Source organism: Trachypithecus francoisi, unplaced genomic scaffold, assembly GCF_009764315.1.
Source record: "Trachypithecus francoisi isolate TF-2019V2 unplaced genomic scaffold, Tfra_2.0 Lachesis_group5, whole genome shotgun sequence".
In the NCBI taxonomy this organism is placed as follows: Eukaryota; Metazoa; Chordata; class Mammalia; order Primates; family Cercopithecidae; genus Trachypithecus; species Trachypithecus francoisi.
This window is the reverse complement of record NW_022681470.1, coordinates 108,774,089-108,784,388: the sequence shown is the minus strand read 5'-3', so window position 1 is coordinate 108,784,388 and position 10,300 is coordinate 108,774,089. Positions and strand designations below refer to the sequence as shown.

Genomic DNA, 10,300 nt, shown 5'->3' with positions numbered 1-10,300 from the left:
ATATTTGTGAAATTTCTTACCATGAATTTGGAGGCAACCTACTTTTGTTTCTCGCTCTAGTTCTCCATTGGTCTGGCCTCCTGCTTCTCAGTCTTCTCTGACCTCTGTAAGTTGGAACTTTCATTGATACTTCTGTTACACTTTGTACCTAACCTGGGTGGCCTTGCAAATGTTGACTCAGATTGTGGATTTTCCACTTTCTTTTTTTTATTATTTATTTTTTATTTTTTTGTACTTTAAGTTCTAGGGTACATGTGCACAACGTGCAGGTTTGTTACATATGTATACTTGTGCCATGTTGGTATGCTGCACTCATATTTTCCACTTTCCTCTGACTGTTTTCCCCATTTTCTCCCTTGGGAAGTCTTGCAGATGATGCATACTTATTTGCTGTATTCAGCCTTCCATTATTAAGGATAAAATTGATCCCTACATTGAATCTGAAATTACCACTATATAGATTACTCTGACTCACTGCTGTCTAAGCTTGGTTTTCTCTTTGCTCACTTCCTGTCATATTTTCAGTTTGTCCAAAAGAGGTAAGCCATTACAGACTCATTACTAGTACCTGACATTATCCACCTCTGCTTTCACCTGATTTCTTGTGGGGAATCCTCTTTAATTTGTTGTAACCTTCTCAGCAACTCTTCTGTACTTCACCTGTAGTGCCTAGCAAATTGTTATCACTCATAAGCCTGTAATCTTCATCACTCAGATTATTTGCAAGTAGAAATCTTCTGGAACCAATTGGTCCATCTGACTTCTGCACTGGGCCACATCCATCTTCTTCATTGTCAGAATCTGAGTTTTCTGTCTTGGAGAACAGCTGGAAAGTTGTCTGGCTGTTATGACACAGTATCGAAATACTAGACTGAGTTTTAGTTGTTTCTAGTGGTGTTCACTTTGTGCTTTCTCTAAATGGGAATATCCTCTTTCAGCAAAGTTCTTCATTGACCAGGAAACCAAAGATTGCTTCTTTTCTGAGTTTGTTTTGTTTTTAACCTTTTACCAGTGCACAGTAATATCTTAAGAAGGGAAGGGTGCTCTTGGGAGTAGACGAACATGCAAACATTCTTTTTTTTTTTTTAATTTGAGATGGAGTCCATCTCGGTCACCCAGGCTGGAGTGCAGTGGCATGATCTCAGCTCACTGCAACCTCTGCCTTCCAGGTTCAAGCAATTCTCTTGCCTCAGCCTCCCAAGTAGCTGGGATTACAGGCACACCACCATTTCCGACTTTTTTTTTTTTTTTGTATTTTTAGTAGAGATAGGGTTTCACCATGTTGGCCAGGCTGGTCTCAAACTCGTGACCTCAGGTGATCTGCTCTCCTTGGCCTCCCAAAATGCTGGGATTACAGGCATGAGCCACTCGCCCAATCCCAAAATTTTTATACTGTAAAGCCTTGGAGTGGTCCTTGTTTTGTATAAGTGATTAAGCCAAAAAGTTTTCTTCAATTTCTGATACCAAAGGCTTTAGGTAAATAAAGAACTTCACACTCTAATGCAATGTAATTCCTTCTTTGTGCTTTCAAATTTCCTTACACAAGCTGTCCAGTTCTCTCCTCTAAATCCAATATTAATCACTAGATAATTTCAGCCACTTAAATATCTATTTTTAAGTTCTTGTTCAAGGGTTCTAAACTCACATAATTTCTCAACTTTTTGCCAGAAAGTTGAGCATTTATTCTTATTTTCAATCCTAAGTGTTCATCCACAGGCAGCAGCCCTTCTTGAGCTGTTTAGTCCTGCCACACCTTTTTCTTTAATATGTCAGCCTCTGATCATTTTCACTTTGAACTTAAAGATCACAATTTCCTGTCCCTTCAATCTGCGATCCCTCTTCTTCCTTTCTTACTAGATTATGGTGTAGTCTGTACTAGACTGACTCAGAATTTAGACCTCATTCACTTCCTGACTCTGCTTGTTACTAACTTTGTAATCAAGGGTGAGTCTTTTTCTTCTCTAGGCTAGATTTTCTCATTTATGAAATGAGGACAATTTTCTTTTTTTTTTTTTTTGAGATGGAGTTTCACTCTTGTTGCCCAGGCTGGAGTGCAATGGCACAATCTTGGCTCACCGCAACCTCCGCCTCCCAGGTTCAAGCAATTCTCCTGCCTCATCCTCCCTGATAGCTGAGATTATAGGCATGTGCTACCATGCCCAGCTAATTTTGTATTTTTAGTAGAGACGGGGTTTCTCCATGTTGGTCAGGCTGGTCTCAAACTCCCGACCTCAGGTGATCCACCCGCCTCGGCCTCCCAAAGTGCTGGGATTTCAGGCGTGAGTCACCGCGCCTGGCCTGAGGACATTTTTCTAGATGCTGTAAAGCCCTTTCCAGCTGTAACATTCTATGAATCTGTAATTCCCTCCAGGAGCTAAGGAGGGTTATGCTACTTTAATAAAAAGCTGCTTTCATGATATTTGTTCGAGTAGAACAAGAGTGATGCTGCTCATTCTGACTTGAGCCAGATATATTTCCTTTATAGCAGGAGTAATGGTCTAAGAAATACTCATTAGGAGAAAAAAATTCTGCTTCTAAACAGTATTAGTAAACAAAGAATCTTGACTCAGTTGAAAAACCACCCATTGCTCTCCAGAGCAGAATGTCTGAATGCTGGTTTTACAGCACACTACAGTATCAGAATGAGTTGACAGGTCTACCACAACTAATTTGTAACTAGTTTGACTCACCTTTCCAATGTATTCAAAGTTATCCCTATAATTATATTACTCTCGCTCAAATTCTAATAGATTTCCTGAATGGAAAAGGTGGAGTTAGGGCGAGGCTGCCAGAGACTGTGCCAGTGAGCATCAGCTGTCACGTGTGAGAGGGCAGACGACAGCCTGTGAGCCAGTGCTCTAGAAAACTTCGTGTAGGAGGCTGGGCGTGGTGGCTCACGCCTGTAATTCCAGCACTCGGGCAGGCTGAGGTGGGCAGATCACGAGGTCAAGAAATTGAGACCATCCTGGCCAACATGGTGAAACCCCATCTCTACTAAAAATACAAAAATAAGCTGGGTGTGGTGGTATGTACCTGTAGTCCCAGCTACTCAGGAAGCTAAGGCAGGAGAATCGCTGGAACCCAGGAGGCAGAGGTTGCAGTGAGCCAAGATCGTGCCACTGCACTCCAGCCTGGCGACAGAGTGAGGCTCCATATCAAAAAAAATAAAATAAAATAAAAAATTAAACCAACCAACCCGTGTAGGAGTGCTGCCTCTCTGCTCTAGCAGTGGTCCTTCTACTGACAGTGCTGTCCGAGTCTGGTCTCCTAAAGAGTCAGGTCATTTTCCATTATGTCAACTCAGATGGTTGAGATGTCCTTCTTAGATATTCCTAGCTTGCCTACATAACTAGTCAGCAATCTTATTTAAATGTGAAGAGCCTATCTTAAATAAACACACACACCCCCCTAGGAAAAGGAATTCCTGAAACTTTTCATTATTACATGTTTTTGATCAAGCAATATGTTAACCCTCTAAGCAGGATTAGTGTCCCATGAGTATTTCTTCCAGCAGAATCATTTCTGCTTAATGCTAATCAGGAATGTTGCAAAGCAAGGTTAACTGAAATGCTGAGGGAAATACCTCCTTTCCCCACTGCCCCCTAGTGAGCACTTTATTTCAGTAGGAATACATAAATTCTCTTGATTTGCTTGTACCCTTTCAGGCCGATTCTCCAAGTCTACCTGGAAGAAAAGACAGTATTCCTTGAACTCCGTGCCCTACTGGCACAGGATCTACACTTATGCCATTGGCTCTCTGTTACTCCGCAACTTCTTTTTTTTTTTTGAGACAGGGTTGCACCATGTCACCCAGGCTGGAGTGCAATGGTGTGATCGTGGCTCACTGTCGTCACTGCAGCCTCGATATCTCAGGCCCAAGTGACCCTTCCACTTCAACCACCTGAGTAGCTGCACCACCACACCCAGCTAATTTTTGTATTTTTTATAGAGATGGGGTTTCACCTTGTTGCCCAGGCTGATCACAAACTCCTTGGCTCAAGCAATGTCCCCTCTTTGGCCTCCCAAAGTGCAAGGATTATAGGCATGAGCCACCGCACCCTGCAGTACTTTCCCTAGTATACAAGCTACTCTCTTGAAAAAAACAGCAGGAACCCATTCCAATGTGCAAGTTCCCCTAAAGTGCCACCTCAGAATAACTTTCATGTTTAAAAACAGCTGTCTCACATCGCCCATTGTTAGGTTGTAAAAGGAACATTAAGATGTCAAGCAATTTAGATTCTGTTACCCATTTCCCTATGAAAACAGAGATGTGTTAAAAGTCTTTAATTACCTAAAGGGTCGTCATAAAAAATAAGAATTCTATTCCAGAAGACAGGAATTATACACAGGGAGGTGTATTATATACTTGCTAATAAATTTTGTGTAGGCTTTTTAATAAATTTATCTGATAATGGAATAATCAGCCTTTTTGGTGGAAAGGTATATACAGAAGCTAAATCATCATCTGTTAATAGTGTTTAAGAAATTTCTTCATTGAGATGGAATATGGGCAAGATGACCTTTAAGGTCTTTTTCACTTTTATCATTATCCCCAGAAGCAATCTGATAGTCTTAAAACTTTGTCCTTTCTAAGTCTTTTGTATTCATGTTAGAGCTCTTCAGGAAACCAGATAATTTTGGGCTTTGGTTGGCAAAAGGGGTCTGACCTGTGTTCGTAGCTGGGAACATGAAACACGAAATTCTAGGCTTAATCTTCTGAAGAAATCTCTTAAGTAGTTACTAGCATAAATGGCATTACTATACTAACAAATTTAAAAGCCTATAATGTATTAAAACTCTTTTTTACTCTTGATTACATTTTTTTTTTGTAAGACAGAGTCTCGCTCTATTGCCCAGGCTGGAGTGCAGTGGCACGGTCTCAGCTCACTGCAGTCTCCACCTCCCAAGTTGAAGCGATTCTCCTGCCTCAGCCTCCCAAGTAGCTGGAATTAATTACAGACACCCGGCACCACACCTGGCTAATTTTTGTATTTTTAGTAGAGACGGGGTTTCACCATGTTGCCCAGGCTGGTCTTGAACTCCTGACCTCAAGTGATCCACCCACCTTGGCCTCCCAAAGTTCTGGGATTACAGGCATGAGGCACTGTGCCCAGCCCTCTTGATAATTTTTATTCTTGTTTCTTCTTATCTGTGAGACTACTATTAGAATGGGGTTGAGATTGTGGTGTTCAGTTTTATACCAATATTTTACCCAAGTGTGTCATGGCCTTTTCTAATCATTTTATTAGCCACAGAAATGCCAGAAGCATAATGGAATAACAGGTAAATTTACTGTCATTTTATGCCACATCCTCTTCTTACTTTGCTTCTTGATACAGATTATAGAGGTAATTGTGAAGACAGTTGAACCTTAGAAGATTGAGCTAAGATTCTTTTTTTGGCAACCTGCAAGTAATGTTTCATTTTTCTATTACATGATCTCTTTCCCCATACAGCTGGCAGATGTTTTTCCCCCCTTTTTCTACCTTAAACTTTTTCGTTTGGAGTACAGTCTAAACCAACATCAGTTAGCCTTGATTTTCTTTCTTTTTTGGACAATTGTCTGGTTCATTGATAAAAGTAATGAGTTTGGAACTAAGAGATATGTTATAAGCTGCACTTAACCCCTGAAAACCCAAGAAACATCTGGAGGTTTTGTCAGTAGTAAGGTAGGGGGTGTGTGTGTGTGTGTATAGATGGAATAGGGTGAAGGTGAAGAAACAGCTTGACTTGTGCCCGTTTTCAGTTAAAGGAGTAAAGTGATCTTTTATCAACTGTAACTATCTTGAAAGAGAAATTGATCACATGGTCAAGTACTCTTGGAATGTCTCTTTGCTGTTTACTGTGGCCTCTTTACAATGGTGACACTTATTTCTACCCTCTACTTTCCACTATTATTTTTTCCCCCTATTGGATAATGCCAGTCTGAGCAGCCCTAATACTAGATGTACCTAAAAAGAGATATAAGCCAAGTCATTGTTCAGTGTAGTCATTTCTTAGTATCTGTTTATATTTTGTCACACATCAGAATGTATATTTTATAGAGCATGTGTTTGTCTACTTGTTTGTCTAATATGTCTTTAATAAAGCTAAAATACATTATGATTTTCTGATCTTCTTTTGCCTAACATACAGCAGTGAAATGGCACATTTTTGAGTTTGTATCCTTCAAGTAGCTGTACAAGTGAGAACAGGGCAGAGCTGCTGTCCTTTAGTTCCTGCCAAGTCACATATTGCCGTGAGCCTGCCCCAGGCTGCCCCTGTAGCTGTGAGCTGTGAGGACAGGCACTGTGTGCTCTCTGCTTCCTCCCTGGTGGTATCCACTGTGGTGCTAGATGCCTGGCAGGTATGGAAACAAATACACTTCATAATTCATTAGAAAATGAGAGTGTTTTCTGCACAGGGAAGGATATGAAGGCAGCATTTTCTAATTCAGTAAATCTTTAAGAGGATAAAGAATGTCAATATTCTGGTCAACTTTGTTACTATATCATAGAGGCCATTTTCTTTGAGGCCACCGACTCTCTGAAAGCTCGTCATATTTACCCCATCATGTACTTCTACTGCACTTTATTCTTTTTTTTTTTTTGAGACGGAGTCTTGCTCTGTCACCCAGGCTGGAGTGCAGTGGTGCAGTCTCAGCTCACTGCAACCTCCACCTTCCGGATTCAAGCAATTCTCCTGCCTTAGCCTCCTGAGTAGCTGGGATTACAAGCATGTGCCACCATGCCCAGCTAATTTTATTTTTAATAGAGACGGGGTTTCACCATATTGGCCAGGCTGGTCTCGAACTCCTGACCTTGTGATCCGCCTGCCTCAACCTCCCAAAGTGCTGGGATTACAGGCGTGAGCCACCGCGCCCGGCCAAGCACTTTATTCTTTAGGAGGCACTTTCCACAGACATGTCACTTGAATTTCACAACACTCTTAGGATACAGATTGGGCAGACAATTTTACTTTCCACAATTTATAGTTATGGAAACTGGATAGGTGACATTATCACTTAGCCAATATCAAAAGTTTTTGTTTCAGCTCACCCACTTCCTCCTGTTCTTTAAAAACTTTTGATGATAGGTAAGGAATAATTTCACCAAGTCCCAGGCAGCCCATCCCTGACAGCATTGGCCAGAAAGACAGCAGAATTTGAATCCAGGTTTTCTGACTCAGATTCAGGGTTTCCCCACTATGATACCTTCTAATTCAAGCAGAGTATCTTCTCTATAGTCTGCGTCAACACTTCAGTAAAACCCTCCAGACACTGATCACTTCCAGTCTGAAAGTTTGGACTGGAATTTACCCTAAGTAAAAAATGCTTTTTGCTAAATTTCTAATAGAAAAATTAGACCTTTTTTTTTTCTAAGGTGACATGCAAAAAAAAAAAAAAAAAAAAAAAAATGCCGTGGTGTTAATTGTACTTTTTGGGGTGGGACATGCTAGGGCCTATATGGTAGCATCCTGCTGAGTTATGAAAAATATTTGTTCACACTTGTAGATATTTAGAGGTTTGTGACAGTGCTTAAGCTATCTGTGCTGAAGGACTAGTTGCCATGGATCAATACTTTTGTAAAGTGCAGTAAGAATGAATTTCTAGAAAAATTAAAATACAAACATAAAATTTTTATTACAGATTAAACACATAAAATTACTATCAAACTGCAATTAAAATTGCTAAATGCTTATTCTCGGTTTCTGTAGTTTATCGTGGACAAAGCAAATACTTTGTGAACTGGCACAAGTCTGCAGATCACTTCTGTAGCAGTATTGCTGGAACTGTGTAACAGTGCATTTATGTGTCAGGATGGGAATCGGCTTTACTTATTTTGGGGATTCCTTTTAGTCTTGCTGGTATGATATGATTGAAACTGAGGACTGGACTTTGTCTAGAGGCCTCTCTGGCTAGAAGCAACAATTAAAGCACCTTTTCAGCTCACTGACTTCCTCCTGTTCTTCAGCTCCTCACTTGCTGGGTAGAGCATTTATAGCATGCTATTTGTTTTCCAGGTCTGCTGCCTTTCTGGCCAGTGCTCTCAGGGATGGGCTGCCTGTGACTTGTTATATGAGAAATTCTATCACAAGAGAGGGAAAGGGAAAAGGAAGTACATGGGTCATTATACTGGGAGGAAGGTGGTCTGATGCTATGGAGTCTGATGTGGACTTGTGGGTGATCACTAGAGTAATACTCCATTTGGGCTGTCTCTCTCTCTCTTTCTTTTTTGAGACGGAGTTTCGCTCTTGTTGCGCAGGCTGAAGTGCAATGGCGTGATCTCGGCTCACTGCAACCTCTGCCTCCCGGGTTTAAGCAATTCTCCTGCCTCAGCCTCTGGAATAGCTGGGATTACAGGTGCCCGCCACCATGTATTTGGGCTGTTTCATTCACCACCTCTACTGCTTTGTTCAGCCAGTCAAGAAATGTTTCTTGAAATCTCTAGGATAGAGATTTTTCCCTGTTCATTTAGTTCTCAGACCCTCCCCAAGGCCAGTCATCAAAGCACTGACAAAAAGAGGCAAATAGGAAGTTTTAATCATAATTACTGGGAAGAAATGATGCAACTAATAGCAAATACATTCTGCTTACGCCTTTCAGATACTGTGAAGCATTTTACCTACTTAACATTTACTTAACAACACTCCCTTTGAGGATGATTTTTTTTTTTTTTTTGCTGAGCACAGGGGATTTTATGGATGGTATATGACAAGGTGGGGCTCCCTAGGCCCCTCCCCCTTCAAGGGGTCTACATGGAAACTGAGGGGAGATTCAGTGTGGTGGGGGACTGAGTGTGGCAGGGACTCCCCAGCAGTGAGGGCCTCTCTCTTCCTCTTGTGCTCTCGCTGGGGCTGGTGGTCCAGGGGTCTTACTCCTTGGAGGCCATGTGGGCCATGAGGTCCACCACCCTGTTGCTGTAGCCAAATTCGTTGTCATACCAGGAAATGAGCTTGACAAAGTGGTCGTTGAGGGCAATGCCAGCCCCAGCGTTGAAGGTGGAAGAGTGGGTGTCGCTGTTGAAGTTGGAGGAGACCACCTGGTGCTCAGTGTAGCCCAGGATGCCCTTGAGGGGCCCTCCGACACCTGCTTCACCACCTTCTTGATGTCATCATATTTGGCAGGTTTTTCCAGACGGCAGGTCAGGTCCACTACTGACACGTTCGCAGTGGGGACATGGAAGGCCATGCCAGTGAGCTTCCCATTCAGCTCAGGGATGACCTTGCCCACAGCCTTGGCAGTGCCAGTAGAGGCAGGGATGATGTTCTGGAGAGCATCGCGGCCATCACGCCACAGTTTCCCGGAGGGGCCATCCACAGTCTTCTGGGTGGCAGTGATGGCGTGGACTGTGGTCATGAGTCCTTCCACAATACCAAAGTTGTCACGGATTACCTTGGCCTGGGGTGCTAAGCAGTTGGTGGTACAGGAGGCGTTGCTGACAATCTTGAGGCTGTTGTCATACTTCTCGTGGTTCACACCCATGACAAACATGGGGGCGTCAGCAGAGGGGGCAGAGATGATGAACCTTTTGGCTCCCCCCGCAAATGAGCCCCAGCCTTCTCCGTGGTGGTGAAGACGCCAGTGGACTCCACGACTTACTCAGTGCCAGCATCGCCCCACCTGATTTTGGAGGGATCTCACTCCTGGAAGATGGTGATGGGGCTTCCATTGATGACGAGCTTCTCGTTCTCAGCCTTTACGGTGCCATGGAACTTGCCATGGGTGGAATCATACTGGAACATGTAAACCATGTAGTCTGAGTCAATGAAGGGGTCATTGATGGCAACAATATCCACTTCACCAGAGTTAAAAGCAGCCCTAGTGACCAGGCGCCCAATACGACCAAATCCGTTGAATCCGCTCTTCACCTTCCCTATGGTGTCTCAGGGATGCGCTGGCGATGCAAGAGAAAATGCGACTGACTCTCGAACAGGAGGAGCACAGAGTGAGGATGATATTCTTATCTCCTATATTATGTTGTTCTTGCATTGCTATGAAGAAATACTTGAGACTGGGCAATTTACAAAGAAAAGAGGTTTAATTGGCTAACAGTTCTGCAGGCTTTACAGGAAGCATGGTGCCAACATCTGCTCAGCTTCTGGGGAGGCCTCAGGAAGCTTAAAATCATGGAAGGCAAAGCGGGAGCAGGCATATCACACGGAGAAAGCAGGAACAAGACAGAAATTGGTGGGGAAGTCCCACACACCTTTAAACAACCAGATCTTGGGAGAACTCACTCGATTCATAAGAACTGTACCCCCACGATGCAATCACCTCCCACCAGGCCCCACCCACAACACTGGGATTACATTTCAACAT

General features: G+C 42.8%; 1 pseudogene across 1 annotated transcript; it reads right to left on the bottom strand.

The window, feature by feature from the left end:
• Positions 1–8,852: 8,852 nt before the first annotated feature.
• On the bottom strand, positions 8,853–9,776 carry LOC117075221 (annotated as a pseudogene). Its single transcript, XR_004433882.1, has one exon. The product of XR_004433882.1 is annotated as a glyceraldehyde-3-phosphate dehydrogenase-like (transcript).
• Between the last annotated feature and the right edge of the window lie 524 nt (positions 9,777–10,300).